A 15277-nucleotide genomic window follows, 5' to 3' on the forward strand; every position below is an offset into this window, starting at 1 on the left:
GCCGCCCCCGCGCCGCGCCCCGGCCTCCGCCTCCGCCCCCGCCCCCGCCCCCGCCCCCGCGGGCGCGCATCCTCCGCTGCCACCGCGCGCCGGACGCAGACAAGCGGCGCGAGCGCACACGGACGCGGAGCCTGCGCCCCGGCACGACCGCCCGGCGGAGGCGCAGGCACAACGCGGGCACACGAGGAGGCGCGCGCGGCCCTCCGAGCCGGCACACACTTGTTGAGGAAACACAACTCTGCGCGCAGGGCACAGACGTCAGCTGGCACAGACACACAGCGGGGAGGTGCGGATACACACGGACTCCCTGCGTAGACACAGACCTAGAACAACCCAAGCGGGATTCGCACAACAGAACAAACATCCTGCACTTGCGGTGTAGAGAGCACACACAGAAACAGATCCACAATGCGCACGGCACAAACACAAATTCACAACACATGATACACACGACACGACACACAATAAAGAGGCGATTACAGAGTATGGACATAGATACATAGGAGAGACACACCGTGTACACAGCATGGACACACAACAAAACATACACACAAAGTAGACAAACAGGCATAGAGCCACAACACAGTAACACAGGCGCACAAGAGAAAGAGTACACCGACAGCAAATTGCACACAAACGTAATGCACCGAAACACAACACAAAGATACAGTTGCAAATACATACCACACACACAAACACAACATTTAAATAAGTGGCACACAGTGAAAGACAGCATACAGAGTCATAGGAACAGCAGATTGAGGAAAGGGGCGTGGCTCCAGTCATATCCAGTCCTTGCCCTGGGGAGAATGGGCAGCAATGTCCCCATCCAGACTTACTCTTTGGGGGTTGGGGGCTGGAGAATACTTGCCAACCCCTCTCCTTATCCGTCAGCCCTCTTCTCACCTGCTACCATCACACTGCACAGACACCCGTGAGGCTGTGGAGTGTGGACATCATGGGTGTAGCGGGTGGACCATACTCCCCCAGCCCCCAGTCCCTCCTGTTGACGGTCAAGTTACCCACCCTTGGCCCCCTGCCTCTGGGCCTTGGGGTGTGATCTCTCTGGCTGGCTGGGTCTACCTTTAGGATGCACAGGGCAGAGATTACAGTTGGAAGCACTTACCTCTGGGTCTCATAGGCCAACTGCACTGATTACCGGCCGTGGGACCCTGAGCATAGCACTTCAACTCTTAAACCCCAGTCTCCTCATAGGAAGAGGAAGGTTAGGGTGAATGTATGCAAAGCCCCCGTCAGCCAGTGGGTATGCAGTAAGTGATTATCGTACTTTGTCAAGAAATTATATATTCATTGAGTGCCCCCCTGGGTAGGACTAGAACTGGGAGCTATGGGGCCCACAGTCTCATGGGGGAGTCAGGTGTTGGCTCAAGCAGCAACAGCATGCATATATAAATATGAGGGGCGTGGTGCAGCGAGCTGGGCATGGAATTGGAGGAGTCCTGGCTTCAAGTCCACCTCTGCCTCTGAGCCAGAGTAAGATGTTGGGTGAACTATTCCCCCTGTAGGCCACGTTCCCTACCTGTTCAAAGAGGGTAGTGGTACTACCCCAATTCACAGGGCCATTGCAGAGATGAGGACAAAATAGCATAATGCAGGGGCGGGTGTTTTTGTCAATGAAAAAGTGATGGGCAAGATGAGGAGTGGTTAAAATACTACAAAAGGAGAAATGATAAATGCCACTAGAAAGGTATAGTTTCACCTGACCGTTTAGAGGCAAATCCAGCTTTGAATTGAGAACGGTCACAGAAAAGGTGGCATTCAGAGGAAATGTGGAGATAGGAGGGAGGCATTCCAGGCCTAGGGCATGGTGTGTGCAGTAGGCCTGGGACGGAGTGAGTTGTGTCCGCTGGACCGGAGTTCAGGGTGCCGACGGTAAGGCTGGAGGAGAAGGTGGAGCTGAGTGTCCTGGGCTGAGCTTGGTTTCCCACGGCAAATCAGGACCACTGAGCAAGGTTGTAAGTTATGTGTATCCTAGAGAGCCTCGGGGAGTTTAGAAATGAGAAGGGCCATGATCCGAGTTTGCTTTGCGATCTGGCAGAAGTAGGTTGAAAGCATGGACAAACCAGAGAAAGACAAACAATCATTTTTTTAAAAAATGGGTTAAGACCATCAACAGGCAATTCACAAAAGAGGAAACCTAGGTGGCCAAAAATGTAAAGAGATGTTCAACCTCACGGGTCATGGGAGAGATGCAAATGAAAAGAGCTGTGAGACGCCATTTCACATCCTCCAGACTGGCAAGGAGTAAGCATTCTATCAGTGTTGGGAGAAGGGTGGAGGGGGTGAAGAGGTGGCACCCTTGGAACCCTTGTACAGTCTTGATGGAGGTGTAAATTGGTACAACTTCTCTGAAGAAGAGGTTTGGCAACATCTAATAAAGTTGAAGATGCTCGTGCCTACAATTCAGTGACTTCACTCACTCAGCACACAATTATGAAAAATGAGGAATTGATTAATTGTCCAACAGCAGTGCAGATAGATAAATTGTGATCTATCTGTGCAATGGAATAATATACTGGGAGGGAAAATAAAACGAGGCTGTAGCCTCAACATAGATACAGTCCAGAAAAAAAAAAAAAAAAAGAAAAAGTCCAAAAAAAAAAAAAAAAAAAGAAAAGAACATCAAGGGGTAGAATAGTGTGATACCAAAAGTTTTTTTTTTTTAATTCAAAACTATGGTATATATGTAGTTTTAGGGATACAGTCAGATAGTGAAAGTGTTAAAACATGCCTAAGAAATCAAAGACACTAAATTTAGAATAGTAGTTACCTCTGGGAAGGGAGGGATGGGAATGAGGTCAGAAAGAGGAACACAGGGGATTTAATTTTATCTGTAATGTCCTATTTTTCAGAAAAAAAAATCTGAAGCATATATGGCAAGGTGTCAAGATTTGGCAAAGCTGGGTGTCTTGTCTGTAATTCTTCGCAATGATCCTTCTCCTTCTCAAGTCCAAAACTTTTTCTCTATTCTCTGTACGTTTGAAATATTTGGTAATTTTAAAGATGGGGGCGGGGGCTGGGAGATTACAGCGGAGGAGGTTTAGTCACAGCACTAACCTGTCACATATGCAGGGCCATCAGACCTCACAGTGTCCTAACATGTCTGTTCCCTGAGACTTGTCACAGCATGGTGAACCAGGCATGGCAGGCATCAGATCTGTTCACAGGGGAAAGAACAAAAGCTTGGAGAGGTGGAGTGACTTCCCCAAGGCCACACAAAGTAGGGGGAAGCACTCTTACTCTCAGCTGTGTCTCAGGGGAGACCAGCAAAGGCCAAGGAACGTCGAGAGAAGGTCTCCCACCTCGCAAGAATCCATCTTCTTCCATCTGCGGCCCTCTTCTATTTTTGCTTTCAATTAAGGACACCATGGAAAATATAGAAAAGCACAAGGAAGAAAATAAAAGTCACTTGTGGTTTTCACTGTCTTACTTTTTAAGTCAGCTTTATTGAGGTATAGGTAATTCACATTAAAAAATTCACCTATTTCAAACGTGCAACAGTACCTTAATTCTAGAGGACATATTTGTTTGAGTCCTAGACCGGTTAGTATATATGAAAGTGCTCTACAAAGAAGAAAACACTTTTCACAAATCTGAATAGTTATGATTATAATAAAGGTTTTGGAAATCACTGACAATAATTATTTGGAAATAATTAAGATTTCATCCATGAAAGCAGATGGCCGGTAGGCAGGCCTGTGTTTTGTTGCCTGAATTTGGGGGTCAGTTTATTATGGCCTCAGCATGGAGGTGCTGAGAGCTTTCAAATTATAGTAGAAAGGATGACTTTTAACACCATTTAAAAATTAAAAAAAAAAAAAGAAATAGTTGACAGGGTCAGACTGTGGCCTATTGAAGTGCTTGTGGCCTTTGTTGGCTGCTAAGCCATAAACACCTTTACCTGTGGCTTTTGTGGGGAAAGGAGAGACATCAAGTGCCTGTCCTCTTTGGGAGCCCAGGAGCGCCTCCATTGGGATGTAGGACATCCTGTTGACCCTCCCCACAAGCTTGCTATGGAACCAGGGGTGGGTCCCTTCTCTTCTCTGATTTGCTCTCCCCATCTGTTAAAAATAAAGTACGGCTTTATTCACACTTGCAACATTCAGCAGGCAGTTAGGGCAATGTGCTGTGGGCAGGTACCCCTAGGAGTAAGGGTCAGGGCAGAGGGAGATGTGCCATAAAGATAAATAAATCCCAGTCGTTGGCATCAAGAAGCCCATATCCAGCAGTAGGGTTGGCGGACAGACACATCAACAGGTCACTGTGATAGTCTGTTAAGAGATGGGATCAACCAACACTCAGGATTGTCAGAAAGTTTATTTTTTTGCCAATACAAACTTTGTATTTCTCATTGTGTTTCAATTTTTATTACTGTAATTACTATTAAAAATTTTTTCACGTATATTAAAAACAGAAAAAAAAAAAGAAATGGCTCAAGACAAGGAGTGGTTGTTTCTGAGTAAATACCCATGATCTCTAAAGTGCCTCTGACTGCAAAAGTATTTGATTTTATGAACTTAATCTGAGCTTTGTTTCTCCCTCACTGGGTAACCTTGAATAAATCACTTTTCCGGTCTGGGCTTCAGATTTACTCACTGGTCAAAGCATAACGTTTAAACAAATGAGTAGTTCCCAATCTTGCTGCACAAAGAATCTTATATAAAGATTTGAGGGACTTCCCTGGCTGTCCAGTGGTTAAGACTCCAGGCTTCCACTGCAGGGGGCACGAGTTCTATCCCTGGTCGTGGAACTAAGATTCCACATGCCGCGGCACCGCCCTAAAAGAGATTTGATCCACCAAACATCGCATTTATTATGTGAGAGTTATTTTGTTTTCTTTTTTATGAATTAGGTCCATATATTATATTCAATCAGAGATTTTGATTGGTATGATACAAATAATGTGATTATAAAAGATAGAATTAGATAAATAGATAAGTAAATTGAATAAGTAAATAGAATTCTAGCTCAAAGCAAGGGCACTGTGTCTTTTGTTAATCTATGCCATTGTACAACAGATACTTCTGGGGAAGAGTAAAGATATCTTTCAAATTATCTCCATATTAAAATACAGAGGAGAATTTTATTAGTGAATTCCAGTATTTACAAGGCATCTTTTCTAGAATCAAGCAACCCGTGAGTCTGTCAACTTGGTGGCTGAGCGCCCAGCCCCAAGCTGAGCAGATAGGAAACAGACAAGAACTGGTCCCCAGGAGCCAACCCCTTGCTGGGCATTTCATGAAGGAGACAAACTATTAACTGCTCAAGAAATAATCAGAGGAGAGCAAAAAAGAAGACAGTGGATATCACATGATCATTTGTATGATTCAGCTAGTAGAATGGAGGGTTGAACCCAGTTAGTTCTGGCCAGCAAAGCACAGGGAGATCAGCTCGGTGCTTTGTGTCCACCTAGAGGAGTGGGATATAGAGGGTGGCAGGGAGACACAAGAGAGAGGAGATATGGGGATGTATGTGTATGTATAGCTGATTCACTTTGTTATCCAGCAGAAACTAACACACCATTGTAAAGCAATTATACTCCAATAAAGATGTTAAAACAAAACAAACCAGTGGCCATCCCACTGCCCCACCCTTCCTCCTTGCTTCACGATAGGAAGATAATCATGATAATCATAAGTGTTACTAGAGAGCACACCACGTGCCAGGCACTGCCCTGGCTTTCACAGGTGCTATTCTTAACCCAGTTTACTCATGAGGAAACTGGTAAAGGTGGGAGAGCTGAGCCACAAACCCAGGCAGGCTGGGTCCAGAGCCTTTGACCACCATGCCCTTCTGCCCCTGTGAATGCTATTTGGTCTTGTAGCTTCTTACGCAATTAAGACACCGTAGATACATCATACAATGGTATGTCATCTTGCACTAATACTTCATATATGAATGGCTCTTTGGAGTTTACACAGGGTATTTTCACATCTCCCATTGCATCCCCACAGCAACGCTACAGGACGAACAAGGCTAGGATTACGAATGCCCCATTTTGCAGAAGATGAAACTGAGGTTAAGGAGGTTGAGTGAGGTACCCAAGGTCATACAGCTGCAAGGTATTAGACACAAGTCTCAGGGTCAGGTAGTCACCACTGGAGAGGACCTTCCACGTCATGTTACCCAACTGCTCATGTTCAGTTAGGCAAACTGGTACCTGTCTGTTTCTCCCTGTTTGTTTCAACTGGTAAATCAGCAAATGAGCCATAGTTTGATCAAGGTTTCTGCCTGCCTGCTGAGAGATTTACACCCTGTTGCTTTTGTCAGATCTCCAGCAATCCTCTTGGGTTTTCCTACAGCCAAAATTTATTTTAAAACCCTTCTTGTTCGGTGTTCTGTGATATACGACATCCTCCTGAATTTCTGAGGGAGTCCTTGCCTGGGTGGGGGAATGTCTAGGTGACAATCAGCTTGGAGAGGCCGTGAGTCTCTAGCGATTTGAAGAGAATCTTCGCGCTTTTGCTGCTCTCAGAAGAAACTCCCAAGGCTGCTCTCTCTCTGTGATCTGTTCTGCTCCCTAACCTTTGGGCCTAAACTGGGGCAATGGCTTTGAGAGGTTTAGCTGGGACCACTTGGATCTGTGTCTTACAGCTGCCCCTTCCAAGATTACAGTTCAAGATCCCGTACATCTCCTGCCATGGACAGGAAACATCTGGGCCAGAGCTGCGTGGAGGGAGCCCAATTTGTGAGACACCCTGGGTAGGAGCCCGTGAGCCAAGAGCTGTTCACTTCAGATGTGGTTCAGACCACTGGGCTCTGGATCCCACCTGGGAGGCTTCGACAGGCCCAGGGTGTGTGTGGTGGCTGAGGTGGGGGTGGTTAGAGAAAGGGAGAGGGAATCCGGAGTGGTAGGCTTCCAGGAAAGAGGCCCTGGGACTTAGGTTGGTGGGAACAGTAGGCACAGTTTGTGTGAACATTCAGCCGAAAGAGAGATGCTGCGGCAGTTGGACATAAAGAGGTCAGGGGCTGGGGGTGGCCACCGGGAAAGGGAGAGGCAGGGACAGGACTCCGCAGCGAGGGGTCTTGTATGTGCAGGTCGCAGCGGGAGCAGAGAGAGCACAGGCTCAAACCATGAGTAATCTGTTCGCAAGCCCTTCACAGCCAACCTGGCTTTGGCAATGAACCCTTGGTGAGACCAAGGACCATGTCCTCGTCTGCAGTCAGGAGATGACCCAGTGCCAAGTTGAGTGTTTCTCACTCCAATCTCTGGTCCATCCTGTCCGTAGTCACCCCCCTCTGACAATCCCAGGAGGTACCAACCTGGGATGACCCTTCCATGAGGGTTAATTTTAGCACCCAGTTATTTAATCAAATGTGGATCTAGGTGGGGCTGTGAAGGGATTTTGTAGTTGTGACTAACATCTACAGGCAGTGAAGATGACCCTGGTAGCGTGTGGGAGGGCCTCATCCAATCACTTGGAGGCCTGAAGAGCGAACACTGATGTTTCCCAGAGAAGAAAAGCTGTGTCAAGAGCACAGTGTCAACTCGGGCCTGCGTTTGAGCCTGTGAGCCTGCCCTGGACTTGGCAGTCCCCCCCATCCCGTGAGCCAGTTTCTTAAAATAAAGGTATTTCTTTTAAAAACTGTATATACATATTTATTTTATAGCTATCTACCATCTATGTATCTATCTATGTGTCCATCTATGTGTCTATGTCTGTATCTATCCTCTCTGTATCTATCAATCAATCTACCTATCTTTGTATCTATGTATCTTTGTATCTATCAATGTATGTATCTATGTACCTAGGTACCTATCTATCTATCTCCATCGGTTCTGTTTTTCTGGAGGATCCTGACTGATGATCCCTCTTTCAGAGCCTTGAGAACAGAACACTGATCAGACCCTTCCCAGACCATCTCCTGGCACATATTCGGGTCCCCTTATTCCCCTCCCTCCTGCCCCTCTGTCCGTGTACTCCAGCCCATTGCTCCTTCAGCAGTCTACACCCATGGGTTTTACCTCAGCCTCCATCTCTACACTCATAACCCTTAAAAGGCCAGAAGGACCCAGATGAGAATGGAATCCCATAGAAGAGCAAGCTTGGTAGCAGCTTGAAGGGCTGAGAGGTCTGGACCAAGGGCGCAGCCATGGGAGCCACAGGAACCCCAGCCAAGGGAATGCTGCAGGCAGTCTGATCTGGGGCCCTCTGCTGAGACTGATTTTGACCTCCAAGGGTCCTCTCACCACTCACTCAAGAGTCAGTCCCAGGAGGGAGTATCTGACTGGCGGAGGTTGTATTTCACATGTGCCTATCCACTGTCTGGGCAGGAGATGCTGGGGAAGCACTGGGTTTCACTAGGCTTACATGGTGATGGTGCCATGGGAGGTGGGTGCTAGTTTCCCTTCCTCACAATGGGGGAATTCCCTCAAAAGAGAAATCAGGTTCTAAGATGAGGGCAGATACTAGACAGATTATAAGTTGCAGCTAAACCTCTTGGAGCTATTGTTCAGCTTAAGCCAATAACGGTTAGATGGTGTTGCTTAAAAAGGAGCAGGGTGGAGTGGACAGAACGTGGGTTCTGAACATGGATGACCCAAGGTTGAATTCTACCCCTTATTACTATTGTGACTCTGGGCAAGTTACCTAACCTCTACGAGCCTCAATTTCCTCCTCTGAAAAATGGGGATAATAACATTACCTACAGCTCCCAAAATTACACGTGAAAACACTTTGTAAACTCTAAAGTATTTTGAGCCCTTGGGGGCAGTGGGGATGGGGCAATCATGCCTAAGGCATCTTCTCAGCTTGGTGCCCAGCTCAAGCCTGGTACCCAGTAAATGCCCAGGAAGTGTTTGTTGAGTGAAAGGATAAAGTGATCATGGGATTATCATCATCCTTTCTAACTTGACCATCAGCCTTTGCAGAAAAACCCAGGCAGGTGCTGTTGGACTCTGATGTGAGTTTTGTGAGCTGAGCTGCATCTTTTTCTTTTCTTTCTTTTTTTTTTTTTAAAACAACCCTTTTGACGTTTTCATTTTAATATGTGAAACCTGGCTACTTGTCTCAGGGAAAGTTTATGGAAAAAAAGCTTCCAGCTGGCTTTGGGGCAGCCCATAAAAATGTACTGAAAACTTTGACCAGTTAGAATTTAGGAGCTGTTGGATGACAGAGATCAGTGACGCCATAAACCCTGGTGAGGCCCACAGTATTTCAATAATTAGCTCTCTGGGCAAGAGGATGCGTTCTTTATTCCTTCCTGGTTCCTAGTCAAAGGATGGGGCCCAGAATCTGCTAAAGAGAAACCACAACTTTCAAATAACCGACAAACACAACTCTAAACAGGGGCAGCTTGTGATTCAAATGGTTTCAAAGGGCGTGGGGAAGGGTTTTGAAGAGCTTTAACAGTAGCAAGCTGATCAGAATACCCACACCTCTCTCTCCCGGCCAGCTTTCCAAATCCTCCCCCCTCCCTCAGCTCAAGTCCGACCTCCTCCAGGAAGCCCTCCTTGATAACCCAAGCCCATTATGGATTTGTTCATCCATATGACTCTTGGACTTAAAACCCTCCAGAAGTTCCTCTGAGCCTCAGGGCAAAATTCCATCTCCCTAGCTTGGCATGCAAGGCCTTTTGTGATTTGGCCCCTTCCTGCCTCTGTGGCCTCTTCTCATATTCCTTCCCCCTACCCTTGACTCAGCTGCACCAGACAACCTTCCGCTCTATCTCTTCCCCCTCTCTGTTTGGGCCTCAGAGTCTTGGACTGTACCCTTGCTTTGGCTGGGATTCTCCTTCTCCTTCTTTATGTGGCTGGATGGTATTTATTCCCAAAATTCAGCCCAGGCCTCTCCTCCAGAGGATGGGGTGGTGGAGAGTTTGAGTCCCTCAGGCTGGCTTAGGGGTCTCCATTTGGGTTCCCAGAGTACTCATCACACTTACCCTGACAGTCCACTTACCTCCATCCTCTCCGCTCTCCCGGAAGCCTTCCTCATCTCAGTACCTCTCCAGCTGATACCAGACCTCGCCCAGAGAACATGGTCCTTTTTAAGCCCTGCGCCTCACACCTGGCAGTCCTCTGGCATAACCTGGGGAGCTTTAAAATGCTGACGCCTGTGCTCTCCGCAGAGATTCAGGTTTAATTGGTCTGGGAGGTGGCCTGGGCCTGAGGATGGGTTGAAAAGTTCTCCAGGTGGTTCTAACGTGCAGCCAAGGGCAAGCACCACTGTGATTGACAGCACCTGACTCAGCACTCCCCCAGAGACTCAGCGGAGCTACACTCTGGGCATCTGTCAGGGAGCGTGATCTTGAACTCAGAGCCCCACTGTAACTGCCAAAAGCTGTGTTCAAAGGATCACTATTCATCCATTTCCCTGGATCGGTGGTGCTGAGCAGCTATACAATCACTCCTGGGCCCCAGCCAGCCATCCAGCCCGTCAGGAGAGACGCCTGCACCTCAATGCCTGTTAGAAAGACTGAGCCCCACCCCAGACCCAAGGAGCCCAGCCCGGGACCCCGCACTGTAAACAGTTACTGACTGCTGCTGACGCACACCAATGTGTCACAACTCAAAATATCCCAAACCAGGGCTGCAAGCCCCTGACAACTTGCAAAGCCGGGTAGGGAAGTTGAAAACAAAAAGGGCCTCAGGGAACCATGGAGGGATCATCGGAAAACTACTCAGCTCAAGCCAATTCTCATCCTTAGGGAATGTGGGTCCCAGGTAGTCAAATCCATTTTTTTTTTTTTTTTTGCGGTACGCGGGCCTCTCACTGCTGTGGCCTCTCCCGTTGCGGAGCACAGGCTCCGGACGCGCAGGCTCAGCGGCCGTGGCTCACGGGCCCAGCCGCTCCGCGGCATGTGGGATCCTCCCGGACTGGGGCACAAACCCATGTCCCCTGCCTCGGCAGGTGGACTCTCCACCACTGCGCCACCAGGGAAGCCCCCCGCTTTTTTTTTTTTTAAAACAGACCGTCAAAATCTGGCTTTTTAGGTGAAATTTCCTAACAGTTTAAAGTTGGCAATGAATCCAAACAGAGCTTACCTGAGGACTGCGTGTAGCTAGCAGCCTGCCAGTTTGTTCTAAATGTTTCCTATAAACGCTGCGTGGGGATTAAACCAGAGAATGGAGACCGGCAGGCCTGTCCTGCGCTGTGTTCTCTCCCCTGAGCTGCCTTCCGCTTTGGGACTTGGGCCAGCATGGAGGGGAGCACAGGAAACAGCCCCCGGGGCCTGTGCTGCACGTGCAGCCTGTACTCCTTTTGGGGACATTGCTCCCTTCGTTCCACCATGTTCTCCTCACGCCAACTCCCTAGGAAAAGGCCTCTCTGGTCTTAGGGCCCAGGAGAGTCACGTTTTCCTGCAGCCGCTGATTCGTTGGTATCTTATGGACCCTGAACCTCGTGGGATTAGATTTTGGCCGCTAGAAAGCTCAGAGGACAATTTGGGGCTTGTCTCCTGTAACCCAGAGGACCACGAGCTCTGCCTTTTGTCTGCCTGTCTTATTCCCGGGTCCCTCTGACCTTTCCAGCTTCCGTTTTCCATTTGGCAACCGTCACGTGACCACGCCTCTAAAATTTTTATTCTCTTGTACATCAAGAAGTTATGTTAAGTGCTTTCTGGAATAAGGCATGCTATAAATAAAGAAGCCCATACAAAAGAGTAAGTGCTCAACAAGAAAAAAAAGAAAGCTTGTTGAATCAGTGACTTCTTGAATGATTCATCTGTGGTCCCTCCCAGGGCCGTGCAGGGAGCAGGTGTTCAGGAAATGAAGGGCAGGGTGATAGAGAGGAAAGTGACGGTTTAGAGATGGTGAGACAGTAGCCCTGTCATTTCCTAGAGACTAGGACCTTGGCCAAGTTATTTAAGCTCCCTTAGCCTCAGTTTCCTCATCTGAAAAATGGGGATAATCTCAGAACCCACTTTCTGGAGGTTGTTGGGAGGACTGAACGAGGTTTTGTATGTAAAGGTCCTGGTGCATAATAGACACAATAAACGGCAGCTGTGATTATTAATTATGAAAACCCCCTTGTGTGGCGATGTCATCATTTAATAGCCTAATTTATAAGGTGTGCCGCATGGGTAAGGGTACTCTTGCTCTGCTCAGGTTGGCTAGACGCTGAAAAAGAAGCCACATGTAAACACGGGCGGAATAAAATGGAAATGCATTCCGAGAACCCCCTGATTTCCTCAGCTCTCTGTCCCAGCTCTCTGCTTACCAGGCCCCGGGCACCCCTGGTTTCAGCGGTGATGCAGGTAGCTTCCTCTCCAAGTCTGCAGCTGCCCCATCACTCTCTTCCCAGCACGCTCAGCTCCTGTCCTGCCTTCCACATTACTCAACTCTCCAGCCATCCTGTATATCCCTTTCTTGGAAGCCGCTGTCAGTTTTCTCCAAGCCTTCCAGCTCCTTCTTTAGCTCTGACTGTCCCCTCTCCTGATGGTCACTTAAGGAAGCAAATTCATCATCGACAATCACTTGCCCTCTTTGCTCAATGGACGCACCCCACTTTAGGAAGTCCATGCCCTGTGGTGTCCAGGAGGAGCACTCAGACGACTGAACGTAGTATGGGGGAGCGGGGCATTCCCCTGCAGGTGGAACAGTCAGGAATGGAACCCTCTGCTATCGGTATAGGGAAGGCGGCTCATCATACATCCTTGCCATGGAAGTGGCCCACGGTGAATGTCACGTCTCCCTAAGTGCTGAAAATTTATTCAGAGGGGGCACCATAGTGTAGGCAGAGCTTCCCAAAGTGTGGTCCTGGACCAAGAGCATCAGCATTAACTGGGAACGTGTGACAAATGCAAATTCTCTGGCTCCACCCCAGAACCACTGAATTTAAAAATCTGGGGGTGGGGCTTCCCTGGTGGCGCAGTGGTTGAGAGTCCACCTGCCGATGCAGGGGACGCGGGTTCATGCCCCGGTCCGGGAGGATCCCCCCACATGCCGCGGAGCGGCTGGGCCTGTGAGCCGTGGCTGCTGAGCCCGCACGTCCGGAGCCTCCGCAACGGGAGAGGCCACAGCAGTGAGAGGCCCGCGTACCGCAAAAAATAAAAATAAAATAAAATAAAAATCTGGGGGTGGACCCAGCACTGTTATTTTTTTTTAATTAATTAATTTTTTTGGCCATGCCACGCAGCTTGTGGGATCTTAGTTCCCTGACCAGAGATCAAACCTGGGTCCCTGGCAGTGGAAGCTCAGACTCCTAATCACTTGGCTGCCAGGAAACTCCCCTAGCACTCTGTTTCAACAAGCCCTCAGCCTGGTTCAGCTGAGTGGCAGTTTGCAGACCTCTGGAGTGGAGGGAAGGGCGAAGCCTGGATTCCAGTTCTGAGCCTCAGTCACCTCCTCTGTAAACAGGGACCATGCTTAAGGCAGGGGCCTTCTGTCAGGGAAGTGAGATTAGTGTGGGACTTATGCCCGCACATGGTTGGTGCTCAGCCATCCCTCACCCAGTCATTCATCAAACCAACCACTGAGGGTCAAGTATGACCTGACACTGCTCTGTGATAGGCCCAGAATCAATCATGTACCCCAAGACTCCTGACGCTGTCAAGGAGGGGAAGTAAGACAAAGTTACGGGAAACCTGATTAGAAAGATTTGTGGGGGACCTGCATGCCCAATTGAGGATTTTTAATTTTATTTTATTATTTTATTTCATTATTTCTTTTTTAAGAAATTGAAGTATAGCTGATTTACAATGTTGTGTTAATTACTGCTGTGCAGCAAAGTGCTCAGTTAATATACATATATATATAATTTTTCATGTTCTTTTCCATTATGGTTTATCACAGCATACTGAATATAGTTCCCTGTGCTATACAGTAGAATTTTTATTTTAAATGTTTCTACTACTTTTCTACAACAAAGCAACCAGATGCTGTGATTCCAGCAGCCCCTGGGGCCACTTGGTCTCTTCTCTCCAGGCCACCTACCAGTCCCTGCCAGGGCCGTGGAGGAGCAGCTACAGAGCATCGGGGACACCCGCCACCCCCCCGCTGACCTTGACATTGCACAGGTGGAAGGCAGCCTCGGGGAGGCCCTCGTATCAGGCACTGAGGCCCTGGCTGCCTGCAGAAGGCGTGGCACGGTTCAGGAAAAGGCGCCTGGGAGAGCAGAACCGTGTGTTTGGAATGCTGGAGCTGCTCAATGCATTCCATATGGCTGCAGGTGCTGGCGGCCTGGCCCGACCCAGGGGACCAAGGGAGGGGGACGGACTCTGGCAATCAGCTGTTCTCCCATTAGGCCCTTGCCAGCCCCTCCCTGCAGGAAGGCACATTTATTTGGGCTCATTTACTGTCTGTCTCCCCTCTGCCCTGTGCTGGGATGTTGAACACTGATTGCCAAGACTAGCCCGGTGCCAGGAACATAGATGTTGGGAGGATTTGATGAGTGAACACCTAATAAACAACTTATTGGTAGAAGGCTTTAGGGATTCTTCCTCTTAAATAAGCCCAGCACACAATCCCCCAGAGCACTCAGCTTCAGTTAACGTTCCTGGGAATCTTCTGGGTGTCTGGACCTCACATGTGTCATCCAGCTGCCCCTCATAACCCCACCAGTTGGGAACTGTGTCACCCAGCTTTGCCCATGAGGGCAGCTGGGCTCAGAGATGGTGATGTGACTTGCCCAAGGTCTCACAGCCAGCAAGGGTAAGGATCTGAAAGCAGGTTAAAGGATTCCAGGTCCAGTGCCCTTTCTGTCCAAGCTCCAGAGGGAGGGAAGTCCCGCTGAAGCTTTAATCTACCCTGACTTCCTGGGGTTTGTCCTCACTCAGATCCCAGAGTTCCTCAGACTCGTAAAGTAAGGAACTGACCCGTTAAGCAAACAAGGCACAGAAACCTCCAGCAACCTTAAAAATTTTCCCCCCAGTTTTATTGATGTATAAATAACAAACTTGTCAGAAGTTCTGAGCTTTCAGATTTAAGGGAGAACAATTGCCTTAAAGAGGAGTCTGTGATTTTCATGTTGTGTTTATGAAATGGCTCTAGAGGCATGATGGCTTGATTAATAGGCTCTTTGGGTAAAACCGTGGAAGTCCTCCAATCAAAATTAGGAACTCAATAAAGAATAGAACCCAGGGCTTCCCTGGTGGCGCAGTGGTTGAGAGTCCGCCTGCCAATGCAGGGGACGCTAGTTCGTGCTCCGGTCCGGGAAGATCCCACATGCCGCGGAGCGGCTGGGCCCGTGAGCCATGGCCGCTGAGCCTGCGCGTCCGGAGCCTGTGCTCCGCAACGGGAGAGGCCACGACAGTGAGAGGCCTGCATACCGCAAAAAAAAAAGAATAGAACCCAATACTATTATTCAACATTGATCTG

General features: G+C 48.6%; 1 protein-coding gene across 11 annotated transcripts in view; it reads right to left on the bottom strand.

Moving 5' to 3' along the window:
* Positions 1-140: 140 nt before the first annotated feature.
* The window catches only part of TRAF1 (TNF receptor associated factor 1), a 49466-nt gene continuing 34329 nt past the window's right edge, over positions 141-15277 (bottom strand). For 8 of the 11 annotated variants that reach the window (XM_029202313.1, XM_029202317.1, XM_029202314.1 and 5 more), the window contains 4 exons: positions 3923-4082; positions 3262-3370; positions 3079-3178; positions 141-940 (listed from right to left, as the gene is read on the bottom strand). The gene's annotated coding sequence lies outside the window, so the exon portion shown is untranslated. Of the gene's footprint in view, positions 941-3078; positions 3179-3261; positions 3371-3525; positions 3586-3922; positions 4083-4475; positions 4800-15277 lie in introns of those variants that run through there. The other 3 variants (XM_029202311.1, XM_029202312.1, XM_029202316.1) reach the window with 3 other exon arrangements.

This window comes from Monodon monoceros, unplaced genomic scaffold, assembly GCF_005190385.1.
Source record: "Monodon monoceros isolate NGI ecotype Baffin Bay Population unplaced genomic scaffold, NGI_Narwhal_1 Super_Scaffold_5, whole genome shotgun sequence".
NCBI lineage: Eukaryota > Metazoa > Chordata > Mammalia > Artiodactyla > Monodontidae > Monodon > Monodon monoceros.